The sequence below is a fragment of the Macrobrachium nipponense genome, chromosome 24, assembly GCF_015104395.2.
Source record: "Macrobrachium nipponense isolate FS-2020 chromosome 24, ASM1510439v2, whole genome shotgun sequence".
NCBI classification, from domain to species: Eukaryota; Metazoa; Arthropoda; class Malacostraca; order Decapoda; family Palaemonidae; genus Macrobrachium; species Macrobrachium nipponense.
Window position 1 is genome coordinate 15,451,927 of NC_061091.1, and position 20,274 is coordinate 15,472,200.

Consider the following 20,274-nt stretch of genomic DNA (forward strand, 5'->3'; position numbering starts at 1 on the left):
ACAAACCCGTTGTGGATGACGTGAAAATATAAACAAAAGACTGTAAAAATCATATGTATAATGACCACCAAAAAATATTAGATAACCGACCCATAAAAGCCTTTGAGGGTCACTATCTAGAAGAGATAAGCAAAAAAAATTTTGAAAAAAATAAAAAAAAATAAAAAAATAACCCACGGCGCAAGGAACAACGGAATAGTTCCTGGGTGGAAGTGTCAAACAGGACCTTGAAGGACAATGATACCATACAGAACAGCAAACTTGCACGTTACTAGAACGAAAAACACCCCAAATGAACTGTATTTTCCTTTATATTTAAAAATGTTCAATGTACAGTAGTCATTAGTCTCCAATTACAATTTTACATTTTAAATCTCTTGTAACCACTTTTCTCAAATTATTTTCAAGTGCATCAAAAGCCTATCTTAAATTAATGGGTTTTTCTTTTAATTTCAACATTTATTTTATATTCAACGGTTTTTTTTACTTGGAATACATAATACTTAACATTTAGAATGTTTTCGCAAAATGTCGTGTTTGTAGTGCCTCGTGTAAGTATGGGAAACCTTATAAGCATTTTAGCTACGCGGTATGTTTTTTAAGTGCGGAGAAAATATCAACACCGAGTCTAAGGTATTACCAAGTGATGTCATGTATAGCTTATTAAGTAGTCTCATTTCAGGACGTATACCCTAGACCAGGGCTGGGCAAACTTTTCGGTGCAAGGGCCACATTAAAAAATTCAGTTTTATAGGGCCGCAAAGTATAGTAAGCAAAATAATTAATATTTAAAAAAGAAAAAATGAAAAGTTTTTAAAGAAAAAAAATTCAATTAATTTTTATTAATTAATATTTTAAAGTACTGTAGAAGATTCACATGAAATGTATTTATTTGAAATTTGAAAGACAAAGTAACTCATTTGGAAAACATTTTTTTTATAATTAGTATTTTAAAGTAAATAGACTTCACATGAAACACATTTGAAAGACAAAATAAACTTTCTCTTTCAAACTTACAAACATTTGGCGGGCAGGAGGAATTCCTTTGCCCATACCTGCCGTAGACAGGCAGACAAACAACACGCAAACCAGAGTCAATGCTGGCATAACCCTAATCAAATTCAAGCGCAGGAGGAAGTCTAACGGAAGGTTTATAAGCTTCAATTATGTCTTTGATGCAGACGAAACCACGTCAAGTTTGGATTCGTAGAATCGGTAAACATCATGTTTAAAAAAATGCATAGCACTGCGGAGAGCTAACACCTGGATATATAGAAAATCGTTAAATGACTGAGGTCTTCATTCTGATCTGTTCAATTTCACCCTGTGAACATTTGTGGTTTGACACAGAATTGCGTGCCATTAGAGTAAAATGTCATTTGTGCCCAGTATTTATGTGAAGTTGCTCGTGTTGTCTTAATATTTCAATCCACTTCACACCTCTTGTATCGATCTTATGTCTACACTTCGTACAAGTGGCTCTCAGGCAAGGTTGTCATACGTCTCATGGTTGATCAGTAATTCTCTTTGTTGATGGTGTGATACTTGAAGTTAGAGAAAAGGAAGTCAAAGATGGGACATCAGTTGTTAAGTACCAAGTTGTGGTCTAATGAAATGAGATACTTTATGTGAAATTAACTGGGAAGTGTTAAGAAAGCGATAAAGAAGGTGACCTAGAAAGTTCTCAGTTGACGAGGGGATAAAGTTATGGGGAAAAATGGGGTTTAATATACAGGACAAAATAAAGCACAAGAGTGGTTGCAAGATGTACGTGATTGTAGTTACCATAAGAGTTTTGCAGACACCGGGAAAATTATAGGTAAATGTTATTGGTAAATTCATATTTATTAGCTTTGAATTAAATCGAGCTCCCAGCGTTGCATTGCGATGCAAATGCAAATATTGCTGTTTGAATTCCTATTTGGAGGCATTACTGTGATAATTGTGCGCGTGTGTGCAATAATGTTTACGCTTCGTGCAAATATAGTATCAGAGTAATTCGTCATCTCATTTCGTATTTTTGTCAAATTATACTCTTTTGTTTTTTTGGCAGATCTCAGCGAGTTAATTTTATACATTCGCTGAATCCTGCAATTTTATTTAACAGTATTTGTTTTAAAAGATGGTCTTCTTCAATAATAATAATAATAATAATAATAATAATAATAATAATAATAATAATAATATAATAATAATAATAATAATAATAATCCGAATTAAAACTTTTCTTAAAGGGGGGTTTTCTCTGAAGATTTTCATAGTATCGTGTTGTTTTTTTCATTAAATTAGTAATAATAATAAAATAATAATAATAATAATAATAATAATAATAATAATAATAATAATAATAATAATCCGAAATACAACTTCTTGCATTTTTCTTCTGAAGATGGAAAAAGAAACCCACTAGGTTACTGAGTATAACTTGTTTACTTGTAAGTATTCACATGGTATTTGGCTTAAAACTCGAGTACTTTCAGACCCTAACTGTGGCCCTTTTTCAAGAGATGTGACAGTGATCAAACTGGGTCAGGACAACCATCATATAAACGACAGCACAACGATAAGAAGTTCCAGAGGACTAGTGAGCCTTGATCCAGTCTGACCACCTACGCATCTCTTGAGAAGTGGGCCACAGTTAGAGCCTGAAAGTACTAGAGTTTTAAGTCAAATACTATGTGAATACTCACAAGTAAACAAGTTATACTCAGTACCCTTGTGGGTTTCTTCCTCCATTAATAATAATAATTAATAATAATAATAATAAATAATAATAATAATAATAATAATAATAATATAATGGGCGTAATGTCTGTCCATCCGTCTGTCATTCAATCACGGCCAAACGGTTGGTCCGATGGGCATGAAACTTTGCAGGGTTATAGTGGGGACTCCTAAGATGGTTTATAATGGGGTTTCATCCTACCACCCGCCCCAGCCCCTCCGAAATAGGTGGGGGGTGAGAAGGGTTTCCCTGAAACGGAGCTGGTTCTGCCCGTGAAACGAGGCTGGTTACGCCCGTAGACTTAGTTACTGTACGCATTTTCATACATAATTTCTGTGTACATAATAATAAAATGAATGTAAGTTGTCTGAAAAACTATTGAATCCGAAGGAAAAGGCGTATCGCTGTTATAAATCTTCGTATTGCCTTCTCTATCCATATGGTCAATAATATTAGCACCATATTAAATTTTTTTATCCCCCCATATTTCAGTATTACTCGCCTTTCCGGTTTATCAGCAACATCTGGTGTTCTCTCTTTTCCATACAGAATATCCCGGAGTGATTTATTGTAAGAAATTGGGTTTTGTCCTAGACCCCATCTGAAAATTTGGAGCTTGGCCTTTTTGAGTTTTTATGAGATTTTATAGCTTACAATCCATGCGGTCTTAGCATCGGTATCCTTCCACGGTGCTACTGTGTAGATTGTCTGATGCCGGGGCGCGTTTACTCTCGCAAGTTAACGTACAGAACTATTTTTCTTTCGGTAAAGGTGTACTGTAATCCTTGGGTTTACCTGCAGTGAGTTGTACTTCTTTCTCTATTAATTTCGTTATATTTTGAGTTTTTTATTTGACACAAAAACTTATGCATACCATCACACACAGGGAACATGATCCTCAAATATTCCTAGTCATGTCAGTGGCTGTATGCCTTCCTTTTATAGCGTTGCGAATACTGTTAATGATAGTGGAAAAACTTTTGGTTTCCCGGAGTTCAATCATTTCAGTCTCTCCTTACTGTTATTTCACATTTTGATATATTTCAGTTTTCTGTAAAAGAAAACTATTTACCGGGTTTGTCTATCCAACCGCACTTTTTCTGTCCGCGCTCACATCTTAAAAACTATTTAGGCTGGAGGTCTGCAAATTTATATGTTGATCATCCACTCTCCGATCATCAAACATAGCAGATTGTAGCCCTCTAGCCTCAGTGGTTTTTATTTTATTCAAGGTTAAATTTAGCCATAATCGCACTTCTGGCAGCGCTGTAGGTACCAACAACATAGGCCACCACCGGTCGTGGCTGAGTTTCATGGGGCACGACTTATATTTTTACGGAACGTGGCTGAGGCCACAACAGGACACAAAACTCGATCTTCGGTGCATTTTTTACTTGTTTATTGGTGTTGTTGTTGAAGATATTTTTACTGTCGCTGTTATGGATGTTCTAGCAAAGAGTGGACGAAATTTTGTTCGTTTTCAGGAACATAATGGAATGCTTTTCTGTCATTAAGAAAATAAGCAGTATGGGAGTTCTTGATTGCTATGAATGAACATGTGGTACAGTTTATCATTTCGTAGAGTATTATCCTATAGTTTTCTGCAGATGCACCTAAGACTATTTTGTAGAATCCGCAAACGCAGAAAACTTAACTAAACTAGTCTAATAGAATATCTGAATTTTAAATTTGTAGCGTTTGAATTTTAGAGTTCACTTGTTGAATTGTATATACGATCGTGAGATTTCGTCATTCAAAATCATTGCCACATATAATAAAATAATCACACGATGTCAGATGAAATGAGAATAGAGGAAAGGCTGATAATAAACTGTCGCTAATATGCATTGTTTTTATTATTTTAAATTTTTTTATTTTGTAATTTTTCAAATTTTTATTATTTTGATTTTATTATTTATATTTTCATTCTATTATTAATTATTATTATTATTTTTTATTTATTTATTTATTTTTTTTTTTTTTTTTGCTCTATCACAGTCCTCCAATTCGACTGGGTGGGTTATTTATAGTGTGGGGTTCCGGGTTGCTCCTGCCTCCTTAGGAGTCCATCCACTTTTCTTACTATGTGCGCCGTTTCTAGGATCACACTCTTCTGCATGAGTCCGGGAGCTACTTCAGCCTCTAGTTTTTCTAGATTCCTTTTCAGGGATCTTGGGATTGTGCCTAGTGCTTTTTCCTATGATTATGGGTACGATTTCCACTGGCATATTCCATATCCTTCTTATTTCTATATTCAGATCTTGATACTTATCCATTTTTTTTCCCTCTCTTTCTCTTCGACTCTGGTGTCCAATGGTATTGCGACATCAATGAGTGATACTTTCTTCTTGATTTTGTCAATCAGCGTCACGTCTGGTCTATTCGCACGTATCACCATATGTGTTCTGATACCATAGTCCCAGAGGATCTTTGCTGATCGTTTTCTATCACTCCTTCAGGTTGGTGTTCGTACCACTTATTACTGTAAGGTAGGTGATGTTTCTTGCACAGGCTCCAGTGGAGGGCTTTTGCCACTGAATCATGCCTCTTTTTGTACTGGTTCTGTGCAAGTGCCGGACAATCGCTTGCTATGTGGTTTATGGTTTCATTTTTCGTATTGCACTTCCTACATATGGGAGAGATGTTTTTTCGTCTATCGTTCTTTGTGAACATATCTGGTTCTTAGGCTGATCTTGTGCCGCTGTTATCATTCCTTCAGTTTCCCTCTTTAGCTCTCCCCATCTGTAGCCATTGCCACGTGTCATCGCTGGCATAGTTCTTTAGTCTGTCTCATGTATTGTCCGTGCATTGGTTTGTTGTGCCAGTCCTCACCCCCCTTTTTTTGTTCTGTTTGTCATTCTCCTGTCTCTGTATATTTCTGGGTCTTCGTCTATTTTTATTAGTCCTTCTTCCCATGCACTCTTTAGCCACTCGTCTTCACTGGTTTCAGATATTGCCCCAATGCTCTGTTCTCGATGTTGACGCAGTCCTCTATGCTTAGTAGTCCTCTCTCCTTCCTTTCGTGTTATATAGTCTGTCCGTATTTGCTCTTTGGTGTAGTGCTTTGTGTATTGTCATATGTTTCCTGGTTTTCTGATCTATGCTGCGGAGTTCTGCCTTCGTCCATTCCACTATTCCTGCGCTGTATCTGATTAGCTACTGGTCACGCCCATTTGTTTGTTTATTATGGCTTTTATCAAATTTCCGCGTTGAGTTTTGACTTGAGTATCGCCCTGAGTCTCTGCATATATTCCTTTCCTGATTGTGTCCTTCATCTCTTGGTGTTTTATATCCCCCACCCCTCCTCCCATTATTCCCAGGTATTTGTATCCCGTCTCATCTATGTGTTTTGATGTTGCTCCCATCTGGTAGCTTTATCCCTTCAGTCCTTGTTACTTTGTTTGTTTGCCCTTTTGTGTAGTTACTAAGGCACATTTTTCTATTCCAAACTCCATCTTGATGTACCCCAGATGCAATCCTTACAGTCGGATTAGGGTATCTGTTTCCTGATGCTCTTACCATACAACTTGATGTCGTCCATGAACATCAGATGATTAATTCTGCTGCCTCTTTTCTTGAGTTGGTACCCAGTATCCATCTTCTGCAGTACTTTTGTCATGAAGTTATTATTATTATTATTATTATTATTATTAATATATTATTTATTATTATTATTATTATTATTTTATTATTATTATTATTATTATTATTATTATTATTATTTATTATTATTATTGTGTGTGTATGTCTCTTTATTGAGGTTTGTTTAGAAACCGAATGCCTCTTCCATTAGTGACAGTTATATGCAAAGAAATAATATCCCATTCATGAAAATAGTAACAACAATGATAACATATAAGGGAGGCATGAGCATCACATAAAACCCTACAAAGGATTTGTTATCCCAGAGAGCATTACATAAAGAGACTCCTTCGCCTGACTGAAAGGCACAGAAGAATGCCGCCCTTTTGGGCCGCCTCGATATTCTTTGGTCCAAAAGCGTTGAGAGAGCCAATGCTTCTTACTCCGAGAGAGAGAGAGAGAGAGAGAGAGACGATGAAGAGAGAGAGAGAGAGAGAGAGACAGACTGACTGACTCTCTCAGCTTTCTGTATGATATCAAGATAGCATATGAAGTAGAATAACTGTCAATTTCTAACCCGACGTCTATCTCATGTATATGTATACTATATATATATATATATATATATATATAATATATATATATATATAATATATATATATATATATATATATATATATATATATATATATATACTTACTATATACTAATAGAAGGACCTCATTTGATCAGGATGGCATCTAACGGAGAGTTTATTCAAGCGGATCGGATAGGAACTCCTTGAACACATATAAAAACCTCTGTGAGACGTCATCATGTTGAAGTGAGGTCCTGTTGATATTTGTATTGATGCACAAAATAACTGTGCAAGATCAAGTTAAATATATATAATATATATATATATATATATATAGTATATATATATATATATATATATATATATATATATATATATATATATGGACATTCCCACACAATTACAGCAACTAGTGGATATATATATATATATATATATATATATAATACTATATATATATATAAATATATATAATATATATATATATATATATATGGACATTGCCCCACAATTACAGCCACTAGGGGATTTTAAAGTTAACCACCATTAAAGAGTTCAGTGTAATGGAAAGATATCCAGGGAAATATTCAATGAGGTATATTATATCGACATACGAGACAAGTTAAAGAAATATGTGCTTAACAGTAGAGTGGCAAATTTGAATGTTTGGCTAAGGGAAACGATCCTGAAGTGGAATATTTATCAGTAGATCTCTTAGTACACTCGGGTACTGAGGGCCTAAAGGACTTAGATTTCATCTTTATCAAACTGAGCGGACGAATTCATTTTTAATTTATTTTCTTTATTTTTGTCCGGGTGGAGGGCCACCCAGGATGATAAGATTTTGGAATTAGAAGAGAGAGAGAGAGAGAGAGAGAGAGAGAGAGAGAGAGAGAGAGAGAGAGAGATTGTCTGCTTACAAAACAAATGGTCGGTCTTTCCTGCATTACTTTTTTTTTGGGGGTGGGGAGTTGGCGGGGGGTGGTTGACAGATTCTAAAATGGCGAGAAAAAGTATAAAGGCAAAATGTTGACCCGTGAAAAACTGACCGGAAGATTGTAAAGAAAGCTTCACAATAATGAAAGGAAGTAGTGGAGCAATGCTGTGTCCGGTGTTTTGAGAGCAAACGGTCAAAGAAATACAAGAATAAATATAATGCTCTCTCTCTCTCTCTCTCTCTCTCTCTCTCTCTCTCTCTCTCTCTCTCTCTCTCTCTCCCCAAGGTTAACCCTTTTATGGGGAAATAACTGGTGTAAGTAAAATGCAAATATCATTATGTATAGTAGAAATGGCGCCATTTTTCCTCTCATTGTATTTTGAAAAGGAACAATCAAGAGTTCAGTTCACCGTCACTGAACAGCGACAGGCAGTAGTAAAGCGCTGCTTGGAATTGCTTTCTCTTTTTCGATGCTTTAGCAATTCAAAGCCAGGGCTCGAGTGCTTTTATGCTCGGTTACTGCGGATCATGTCTGGATGCGATGAACTTGCTTTCGATGTTTAAATGGTAACGTAATTCATAGTCTATAAACAGTCAGTCCGCCTCTCTCTCTCTCTCTCTCTCTCTCTCTCTCTCTCTCTCTCTCTCCGTTACTGACATAACACACACGTATATGCTCCCAGCAGCGCTAGTGCGGCAGACAAGAATTATTGCACAATATAAGAAAAAATTTTATACACGCACGTATATGTGTATACTGCGGGCTCTCTTGATAAATGCTGATATAGGTAATCTTTTATCATTAATAATAATACATGTTATTTTGACTAAATGCCTTACACGAATCGTTTGTTTTTGTTTATGGAATGTTGTCTCTCAGCTTTATTTGATTTTCTGCTGACCGAGTAAGAGGAGTCTTATCACTTCTGTGGAGTCCTTTGTGCCCAATTGCATTAGTATGTTCGACACTCGAGCTCTTTTGATATGGATCGAAGCGCGCGATCATCGGAATGGCGGTTAAAAAAATATTAATTATCCCTCAGTTTATGGCTAAGAAAATATTAAATATCCCTCAGTTTATGGCTAAGAAAATGTTAATTATCCCTTAATTTATGGCTAAGAAAATATTAATTATCCCTCAGTTTATGGGTAAGAAAATATTAATTATCCCTCAATTTATGGCTACGAAAATATTAAATATCCCTCAGTTTATGGCTAAGAAAATATTACTCATCCCTCAATTTATGACTATAGAAATATTAATTATCCCTCAATTTATGGCCAAGAAAATGTTAGATATCCCTCGGTTTATGGCTAGGAAAATATTAATTATCCCTCAATTTATGGCTAAAAAAATATTAAATATCCCTCAATTTATGGCTAAGAAAATATAAATTATCTCTCAGTTTATGGCTAAAAAAATATTAACTATCCCTCAGTTTATGGCTAAGAAAATATTAATTATCCCTCACTTTATGGCTAAAAAAATATTAATTATCCCTCAATTTATGGCCAAGAAAATATTAGATATCCCTCAATTTATGGCCAAGAAAATATTAGATATCCCTCAATTTATGGCCAAGAAAATATTAATTATCCGTCAATTTATGGCTAAGAAAATGTTAATTATCTCTCAGTTTATGACCAAGTTGTTCTATAGGTTTCATTCGCCCTGAATGTGACTGCAGAGGAAGTGGCGTCGAAAAGAACAGTTCAACTCCTCGAGTTTCCAAAACGTGTGTATGTGTGTGTGTGTTTTGTGTGTATGTGTCACTATGTTAAAAAAAAAAAAAGGGATCTTTCCGTCATATAGAACTCAACTGATCCTCTGGGGAAGATTTTCTCCAAATGTGTATATGTGTGCATGTGTTTGTGCGTATTGTGTCTCTTTGTTAAAAAAATTATAAATAAAAGAGGATCTTGCCGTTATATAGAACTCAACTGATTGGCTGGGGAAGATTTTCTCCAAATTGTGTTATGTTTGTGCATGTGTTGTGTGCGTATGTGTGTCTTTATTGAAAAGAGAGAAAGAGAGAAAGAGAGAAGGATTTTCCTAAAGGGTAGATGCTCCTTGGACCCTTATATACGCCATTTCATTCCTTAATTTCACGCTGTAGAATTTTGATGGATCGATGTCAGATGATGGAAGGTTGGGGGTAGGGGGTGGCGGCGTTCATCATGCCTGTTGGTCGAGTCACAGGGATGTCCAGCTTGAGAGAATAAGTGCATTCGATCAAGTTGCTGAAAACTGGAACATTATTGAAAGTTCGAGACATCTTAATAGTGTTATAATTGTTTTTATTTTTTTCTTTTCCTTTCCAATTACTGGCCTCTATCTGTATTTCTTGTTATATTCTGTAACTTCTTTCGAATGGACGCCATTTTATTCGGAAGCTTGAATTTCAATTCAGTGGCTCCTGTAGGCTTGTTACATGTGAATAGTGGTTAATCTTATGGATAATAATAATAATAATAATAATAATAATAATAATAATAATAATAATAATAATAATTACTGTCGTTGTAGTGATCAGTTGCTGGATGACGACCTCCAAGTACCTGACCGTCTTCCCCTTCAATTGGGTTGAATACCTGGTTGCCGGACGAAGCTCCTCTGTTGCCAGAGGTTCCATTTACGTCGTTGCCGTTTATTCATTCATTTCTTTCCATCATTGCTAAGTTTTGCTATTTAACCCATAGCTGGACCCTACCCCCAAAAAAAAAAAAATTAAATAAAAAAAAATAATAATAATAATAAGAAGAAGAAGAAGACGAACTGATATTAATGTAAATTGAAAAACATGTCTTGAGTCCATTTTAGATTTTAATTATTTTGAAAATTGTTCACGATTACTACGTTTCTTTACACACGTTAAAAGGCGGGACCAGAATCCTAGACGCGAATAAAGATTAATTAATACAGAGGACAGCAAACCTGTTCGTTGGTGAAAAATTGAAGAGGTCCACGCTGGAACTCCATATACCTCTCTACACTACAGGGAAGGCTCTTTGCTTTTTGAACTTCCCTAATCTAGCCCTACTAACCGTGTAATTAATTTGCCTTTTTTTGTGTGTGTGGTTTATAGCAACTTTTTCTCCGCTATTTAGAAGCCTTTTGTGCTCTTGATGCTATGGAATTTGTGTTTATTGTGAATAATAATAATAATAATAATAATAATAATAATAATAATAATAATAAAATAATACTGTTATAAGCAAGGAGGCTGACCTTCTCGGATAATAATAATAATAAAATAATAATAATAAAATAATAATAATAATAATAACTAATAATAAATAAGCTAGGAGCTGACCTTCTGGGATAATAATAATAATAACTAATAATATAATAATGATATAATAATAATTATTTTTGGAAGAAGACCCTCTTTTAAAACAAATTCTGTTGAATAAAATGGCAGAATTCAGCGAATTAATCCTATATATTATCTTTTCTATTTTTCTTATTACTCGCTTTTCTGGCACAGCGATACTTCGCAAAATAATTGTCCAATATCACTAATATGAATATTGGACAATTATTGCGAAGTATCGCTGAGCCAGAAAAGCGAGTAATAAGAAAAATAGAAAAGATAATATATAAGATTAATTCGCTGAATTCTGCCATTTTATTTAACAGAATAGTAATAATAATAATAAAGTTATGTTCATTCGAAAAATAATATTAATAGTCATAGTAATAAATAATAAATTTATATTCATTAGAGTAATAATAATAATAATAATAATAGTTATAATGACAAACAAGTAGATAGACCTTGCCTGTCCATGTATGCCTAAAGTTCTCAGGATGACTGTCGCTGCCTTGGATAAAAGACGACTGCAAACATTCCATCCTAATAATGAGGCGACTGAGTTGCTCAGTTAATTGAGGCATTAAAATAACCGAAGGGTTTTCCTCGTTGTTAAACGAGTCTGGAGAAATACTCGAGGCGCTGGATTTCCATAATGATTCGGTTACAGATGCATAACGTAATTAGTAGAGTGTTCATCTCTGTTCCAGCTTCACGGTGTAAACATGATTATTTATGGGCGTGTTGGTTGCGTCATTGCAGAACCGTTTTTTTTTTTTAATATTTTTCACGGATATTCGAAGTTACTGCAAAAGACATGTTAGCTTTTATTGAAAAAGAAAAAAGAAAGAAAACAAGTTGTCAATTAGCCCAATAGGGTGTAATAGGGAGGTTTTATATACAAATATTATATATATATATAATATATATATATATATTATAGGATATATTGTATATATGAATATATATAATATCTAATATATATATTATATATATAATATATTATATAATATCTAATTTATATAATAAACTAATAACCGCACGATACCTTTTGCGTTATGCTTTTCATTCCAAGACTTAGATCCAAAAGAAACAGGTGAAGAAATTAAAAGAGGTTTATAGCAGGATTAGAACTTGCATCCGGAGTCCGGAGGATCAGAATGAGGTTGCGTTTCATATATATATATATATATATATATATATATATATATATATATTATATATATATATATATATACTATATCATATATATGCAGGTGTGTGTGTGTGTGCGTATTTTGCGTTGGTGCATACATGTATATTCGTGTTAATTTGATGCAATCGAATTGTGCGCGCGTGTATGGCTTAGAAAAGAGAGTATAATGAAGACTTCTGTAATGGAAAGGCTTCATATCCAAGAGGCGCCGTTATATGCAAATACTCAGTGATACGAGCAGTGGAGGATGTGCGTGGGGTGAGGGCTAGGAATGATACGTTGATTATAATAAGCATTTGGTACTTTGACGTTCATTTAGTAAAGCGATCTTTGTTGAGGATTTTTTGTCTTTATTTCATGAGTTATGCTATGGCCTGCGAAGTGATTGTCGAATTGGTTTTCTTCGTACAGAGAAATGATTTACATACGTGCGGGCGCACGCAAACTCACACACACACACACACACACACACACACACACACACACACATATATATATATATATATATATATATATATATATATATATATATATATATATATTATATGTGTGTTGTTATAAAAAATATGTATTATTGTACCAGTTAACTGAATCGCCTTTTGGGTAGATAGGACATATCAAAGTAAAACCAATAATGATAATTGTATGAAATAAATGAGATTATGCAACAGAGAACTTAGGTAAGAAATGGTGCTCTGCAGAGAGAGAGAGAGAGAGAGAGAGAGAGAGAGAGAGAAAGAGAGAGAGAGAGGAGAGAGAGAGAGTAAAGGGGAAGATCTATTAGACAGATAGAGTGAGGAAGGAAAGCAGAGAGAGTGGGAGAGAGAAAAATTCTTCTGATAGAGTGAGGAATGAAATCAGAGAGAGAGAGGCAGACAGAGGGGGAGAGGGGAATTTCTTTTTCCTGCCTTCCAGGGAAAAGAAATGGAGGACGGACAGACCGGAAGGGGGCGCGAAGAAATTAATGAGCCTCGGGTCGGGTCGGGTCATTTGCAGAAGGAAGCGGGTCGGGGAGCTGCTCCTTCTGCGATGCAGTTGTATCTTATCTGAGGCAGCATCCACCACTGGAACGGCGTCGCCCGGGCGAAGTATATAAGCTTCCTCTGCCGCAGAAGTTCCCCAAGTTCTTACTCCTTGCTTTGTCTTTTTTCTTTTTTTTCTTTTTTTTTTTGAGTCACGCAGGATTTTCATGCTTACAGTCTTCTTTTTAAATTTGATATTTACATTACACGTTATTATGACGAGATTGATGTGCGCACTTCGCTGCACTGGAACCTGGTGCTGCCCATCATGTCTCCTCTACCCTTCCTGATCCCCTACAGACCGCATACCCAACTGGGGCGGACAAACAGGTTTGCATGAAGAGGTAATTGTTTCATCTCTCTCCTACATATCCCACCTCCATCTGGGGTGGACAGACAGGTTTGTAGAAGGATGGAAGGTTTTGTAGAAGGATGGAAGCTACCTTCCCAATCTCCTACCTACCCGACCCCAACTCGAGGCGGACAAACATGTTTGCAGGAAGACGGTGGTATGCCATGTTTCCCTACCCTCCCGATCCCCTACCTACTCCGCCCCCTCCTAGGCAGGCCAAAGAGGTTTGCAGGAGGAGGATGGATGCGCCATGTCTCCCCTACCTTCCCATTCCCCGCCTCCACCTGGGGCAGACAAACAGGTTTGCTGGAGGAGGATGGATGCGCCATGTCTCCCCTACCTTCCCATTCCCGGCCTCCACCAGGGGCGGACAAACAGGTTTGCAGGAGTAGGATGGATGCGCCATGTCTCCCCTACCTTCCCATTTCCCAACCTACCAACCTGGGGCGGACAAACAGGTTTGCAGAGGGGAGTATGGATGCGCCATGTTCTCCCCTACCTTCCTCCCATTGCCCCACCTCCACTGGGGGTGCGGCACAAACAGTTTTTTGCAGGAGGTAGGATGGATTGGCGCCCATGTCCCTCCCTACCTTTTCCCCATTTCCCCGCCTCCGACGGGGGGCGGAACAACAGGTTTTGCAGGAGGAAAAAGGCTGGATGCTCCAATGTCTCCCCTACCTTCCCATTCCCCGCCTCCACCCGGGACGGACAAACAGGTTTGCAGGAGGAGGATGGATGCGCCATGTCTCCCCTACCTTCCCATTCCCCGCCTCCACTGGGGGCGGACAAACAGGTTTGCAGGAGGAGGATGGATGCGCCATGTCCCCCCTACCTTCCCATTCCCCGCCTCCACCCGGGACGGACAAACTAGATCCACTCGGATTTTTTTTTTACAGGTTATTGAATTATTTTGTCACATTAACTTGATATGATCATTATTTATTATTAACTTAACGAAAACATCTAAATAATATTACTTTCACGTGATATATTTATTGCTTCTTGCTTACTTCCTGTTGAATTATTCAGTCACATTCAAGTGTATTTTTTTTATGTTAACCAGACAAAGACATCTTAAGCTGCCGGAGTCTTTGTTGGCGTCTTGTTGAAGTTTTATTATTATTATTATTATTATTATTATTATTATTATTATTATTATTATTATTATTATTGAAAAAGATGTGGAATGTGATGGAACAACCGCGTCATTCGATTAAGGCAATAATGTCACAAATGTCAATTCCTTGTTTTGTATTTATTAAGAATTCAAAGCTTTGCTTGAGACACAAGTTTATTTGAAAAAGTCTTGGAGAGAGAAATGAATTTCTTAGGATAAATAGAAAACAGTCAAATCATATCTGCTGTTGATGACATCCAGGCACTCTTAACCTCATCCAAACTTGAGACACGAGAGAAACCACTGATTTCCGGAGCAGTGAGACCGTTCTTAAAGGAGGAGAAGAAGAAGAAGAAGAAGAAGAATGGAGAGTCTTTAATATAACAAGACATCTGGAAACAGGCGAGTCGGTCTAGTAGAGGGATAAGGTGACGTCGTACAAGATCGGTCAACTTGTGTTGTTCTATAATCTGGAAACTTGAGAGACAATGAGACAGATTTGGGGTTCCTGAGACAAAGGGGGTTTCTAAGGGTTAGTGGGGGATAGGGGGAGGGAGTGTGAGAGGAAGCCTGTGTTTGTAGACGCTGAGGCTCAGAAGATAGTTGTGACTAGAGAGTATAGCGCATCTTGGATAAACCGGCAGGAGAATAGAAAAAAGTACACAATGCCAGAACGGACAAAGCAAGATCCAATAGTTTATACTTGAGGGCATGGCTGATTTATTGACCGAAGGTTATCTGATCCAGGGTCACAGACTCCTAAATACACATCGGTTTTTAGTTACAAAGATCTGTCAACGAACTCAAGCCAATGAGCTGTACTTAATTTAAATAGATAAAACTGCTTTCCCCTCAAGAGAAAAATATTCTCATTTAGTACAGCAAGGTTAAAACCGATCTAGTTAGAATGGCATATACAGAAACACAAGGAAGATCCTGCATGATCAAAAATTGCATGTACATAAATGCATGGAGATATTACATTGAAGGTCAAATACATACACGAAAGGACCAATGAAGTTTTTAAAATAAGCAGGAAAAAGTTAAGTATATCTTAGTTGTACCAGACCACTGAGCTGATTAACAGCTCTCCTTGGGCTGGGCCGAAGGATTAGATATTTTTTTACGTGGCTAGGAACCAATTGGTCACCTAGCAACGGGACCAACAGCTTATTGTGGGATCCGAACCACACTATATCGAGAAATGAATTTCTATCACCAGAAATAAATTCCTCTGATTCCGCGTTGGCCGAGCCGGGATTCGAACTTCGGACCACCGGATTGGCAGCCGAGTGCGAAAACCAATAGTCCAGCGAGGAACCACGAAGAAAGACCCTTATAAAATCACAACTGATTTATACAGAGCTGCCAGAAGGAACCACGAAGCATCAAACTGCACATACACATAGAAAATTTAGGGTAATGTAAGGTCAGAAATGGCAACTAAAAAAAAACGTAAAAGGGAAAAGGTCCTGCAAGTTCAGAAGTGACCCGCACAAAACGCCAGAGGAACCTGTAACGTCAAAAATGACGTATATAAAAAATGTGTTCATAAACACATTCATTCCCAGCGATGTCTTGAAATACAGCAAGATAATGAATTTAATTGTATAATAGTATATCATAAATATTTTATCATAGCGAGAGAGAGAGAGAGAGAGAGAGAGAGAGAGATGGTCAAGCATAGTTAGCCGGCTGATTATTCAATTCAATTTCAGGTCTTGCGACTTAACTATACTCTGTTTTTTTCCATCTGTCCATCCGCCTGTGGTGTTTTTGTATGGTAACACTGCGTCTCGGGCTTTAGATAGTTACATTCAGCTTACATTCAACGATTATAATAATATCCTATTTCGAATATTAACGGTGTAATTCGCATACAGTAAATTATTAAAACACTTTTCAGTTGCAAATGTACACCCAGATATCCTTTTATTTACTTAAAACTTACACATTGCGTAACTATCTAAAGCCCGGACGCCGCAGTGTTACCATACACACACATAACGTGTGCACGTCAACTGCAGACAGTTCTTGCATAATAGATTATCTCTTAGATTTAGATGTGAATAAAGGAGAACGCACCGCTACTAAATAAGCGCATCCATTAACGTCTGAATTTCTCGTAATGCGGATCCATTTTACTGAGACTTAACCTAAACAAAAAATGCCTTATTTATCCAGCTCACGCGTCTTTCCATAAAAGCATCATTTAATTCCAGTATACCATCGAATTCCACCTACATAAATTTCCTTTTACCCTCCGTGGTCTGAATATGAAATTCCAAACAATTTTGGGTTGATTGAGAGCAAGTATCCTAGCTAAATATATATATTCTCTCTCTCTCTCTCTCTCTCTCTCTCTCTCTCTCTCTCTCTCTCTCTCTCTGTGAGTATTCTGTTCATGGAAACAGTTCCTATAATCTGAAATACCCTCTTCCTCCTCCAATATATCACGCATTCTTTTCGCGGCATTTTATTTTTTGGCTTCGGACCGCTAAACACTCCCCTTCCGTTACTGATTTTCACCCTAAGCCAATTTAACGCTTCCCTATGTACCGCCAAAATCTGAAAATGATTAATTTACCGCGCCGAGGTTTTCGTTCAAAGTACAGAGGAAGAAGAAGAAGAGAAATCGTTCGCTTATTCTAAAGAGCTGTTACGTAGCTTCGAGGACGATGCGCTTGCTCAACGAACGTCACTTTGCGCTTAGTCGGGGAGTAAGCCTGCAAACTTTTTTTTTTTTGCCTGTTGTTGTGGTTGTTGTTGGGGGATTAGGAAAGGTCTGTGGAAAACCTAAAAGGGTCTGAAAAAAAGGTGTTTCTCGTTGAGTCATAGAAACAGGAATTTTAGGATAGGATATCTATGATTTATTTATTAGAATGAAGATGAAAAAAGTAGATAATGTGCTTGTTGAACAATACAGAAAATTATTTGTAATAAAATATAGCGTATTTATTTTATTTTTCGTTGGTACAACAGCTCTCTGTTTGACCATAGATTTTAGCATGTACCCGAGTAAACTGCAAGTCGAATCACTCCTTGTTAATGTTTATAAATCGGGAAAATTTATACGATTGTCCTAAAGCCTTGGCTAAATGCTACTGCTTGTCAAAGCCGGAAAATCCAAACAATTTATGTATTTGTCATGGCACAGTTAAAAAACATTTATTTGTTTCGAAGAATGGATATATATATGTATGTATGTATATATATATATATATATATTATATTATATCTTTTTTTTATTTTTTATCGGTATATATATAGTACATATATACGTGCGCACAGTCACACACAGGCACAACGTATGTATATATATATATATATATTATATAATATTATTATATAATATATATATATATTATATATATATATATGTGTGTGTGTGTGTGTGTGTGAGAGAGAGAGAGAGAGAGAGAGAGAGAGAGAGAGACCCTTCCAATGCAATAACCGCTTCCCCTGCTGAGATATCGAATGATAGACGACGTGTTAACCTTACAAAAATCAATGAGAGCAGAAGACTCGAGGCTTGGTGATCTAATTAAAGGCTGAATTCTCCCTCAGCAGAAAATCGACCGCGGAATCGTCCCAATAAGATGATTATGGGAGAGAGTCACGACTGATTATATTATTATCCGTTACGTCTCCTTTCTCGGGATGGGCGGCTTGTGACTTCCGAATGACGTCTGTTGCTGAAGTAGCTAGAATTCCGGGTATTAGTACGCCTCAAGTTACTTAGTTATTAGATCGGGGGACACAGTGGTTGGGGGAAATTTATGTTTGTGTGCAATTATATATATATGATATATATATATATATATATATATATCATATATATATATATATATATATATATATATATAATTACCATATATATCGAGCTACAAAATGTCCTTTAATATCTAATTCCCTCTACCTCGGAATTAATATATTTTCATATATGTTAACCGAAGGGGAATTTTTTTCAGTCGATAAGAAATTTGTCTGCTCACGGGCGCGAACCATCGAACCCAACAAATCCAGGACGCACAGTGAAGCTTTAAACCATACATCATACATACATATATTCCACCATGGTTTTTTCTCTCCGGATGGTGGAGGGTGGGTCCAGAAAGACAGAAGACCTTTCTGGTTTATCAGCAAATCATTATGGGTGGTGTTGCTAGCCCCACGCTCTTTTATTTTAACACAGGCAGGCAATGGTACTCAAATTCACAGCTGGGTGGACTGGTCGGCGGTAGGACTGAATCCTTCCCCAGTAGCCACACTCTTAGGACTATCAGTCCGATAAAGTGAGGGCTTATGTCAGCCTGTTCAACAAAAACAATATTTGCATTAGGAAGGAAATTCCGAAGCTCCAGCGATTCAAATTCATAGTTTAAATCATCATTCCTCGAATTGGTGGCATCAGGAATGAAGCTTGAAACGGGTTATGTGTAGTTAAAGCACCGCTTAGCGTCAAGGTCTAGTTCGGAGCGTTTGGATCCTATGTCATTTTAGCTTTTTTTCTATTCAGCAACCATAGGCCTATACCTAGATGCATTGGATGGATGCAAAGCAGTAGCATCATATGCACAAAATTTAGGCCAAACCACATGTTATGCGTAAGTAAATAATATAAAATGAATTTAGGCCTAACCTTAAAATGGAATGGGCTAAGAACAATGCCCTGAGGAACCCCAGATTTTAAATTGTTTTAGTCTCTACACTAAGAAATGTTCCATCAACTCGCATATATTATGAGTTTGTAAACACCGTATTAGGTACTCGGTAACTAGTCGACTTGAGTTTGGTTATAACCAATTGGGTAGGGATATACGGTTGACTGATTAGGATATGTAATCTGAGCACGTAATGGCTAACCCCTCGGTGGGGTTGTGCCGTCAGTGCACCTCACGTGGGACATAGTGTGGTCATTACTTAAGGCTCTTTACAGTGTCCCTTCAGCCCTTACCTCTTTCGTTCCTTTTACTGTACCCCCGTTCATCTGACTTTCCACCCTCTCTAACCCTTGTTGTTATATATTATTGTTTTACTCATATTTGTCACCAAAACACTTCGCACGGGGAGGCAGAATAATTGTAACGGTGATAAATAAGCTTCATGAGCCTTATGCCTTAGTGGACGTTCACTAAAGGTTGATGAAGGACTTTGAATTTATGGAAAGAAATTGAATAAAACTAATAAGAAAAGAGTAGGACGAAGTCCCTACTTTCCAAAAGCACCTGTAAATTTGTTAGACATGTAAAGGAATTCTTCCAGAAGTGCTGTTTGATGCAGTATACGAAGAAGCTCTTCCGTGGACGCGTCAAGTTTCGCAAAGCATGTAAAACGTTGAAACAGATGAATGGAGTAGTAATTGCCAACTCGGGGAGAAGAATGAGAGAGAGAGAGAGATAGAGAGAGAGAGAGAGAGATGTATCCTAGCGGAAAGTATGTTCACGTGTGAA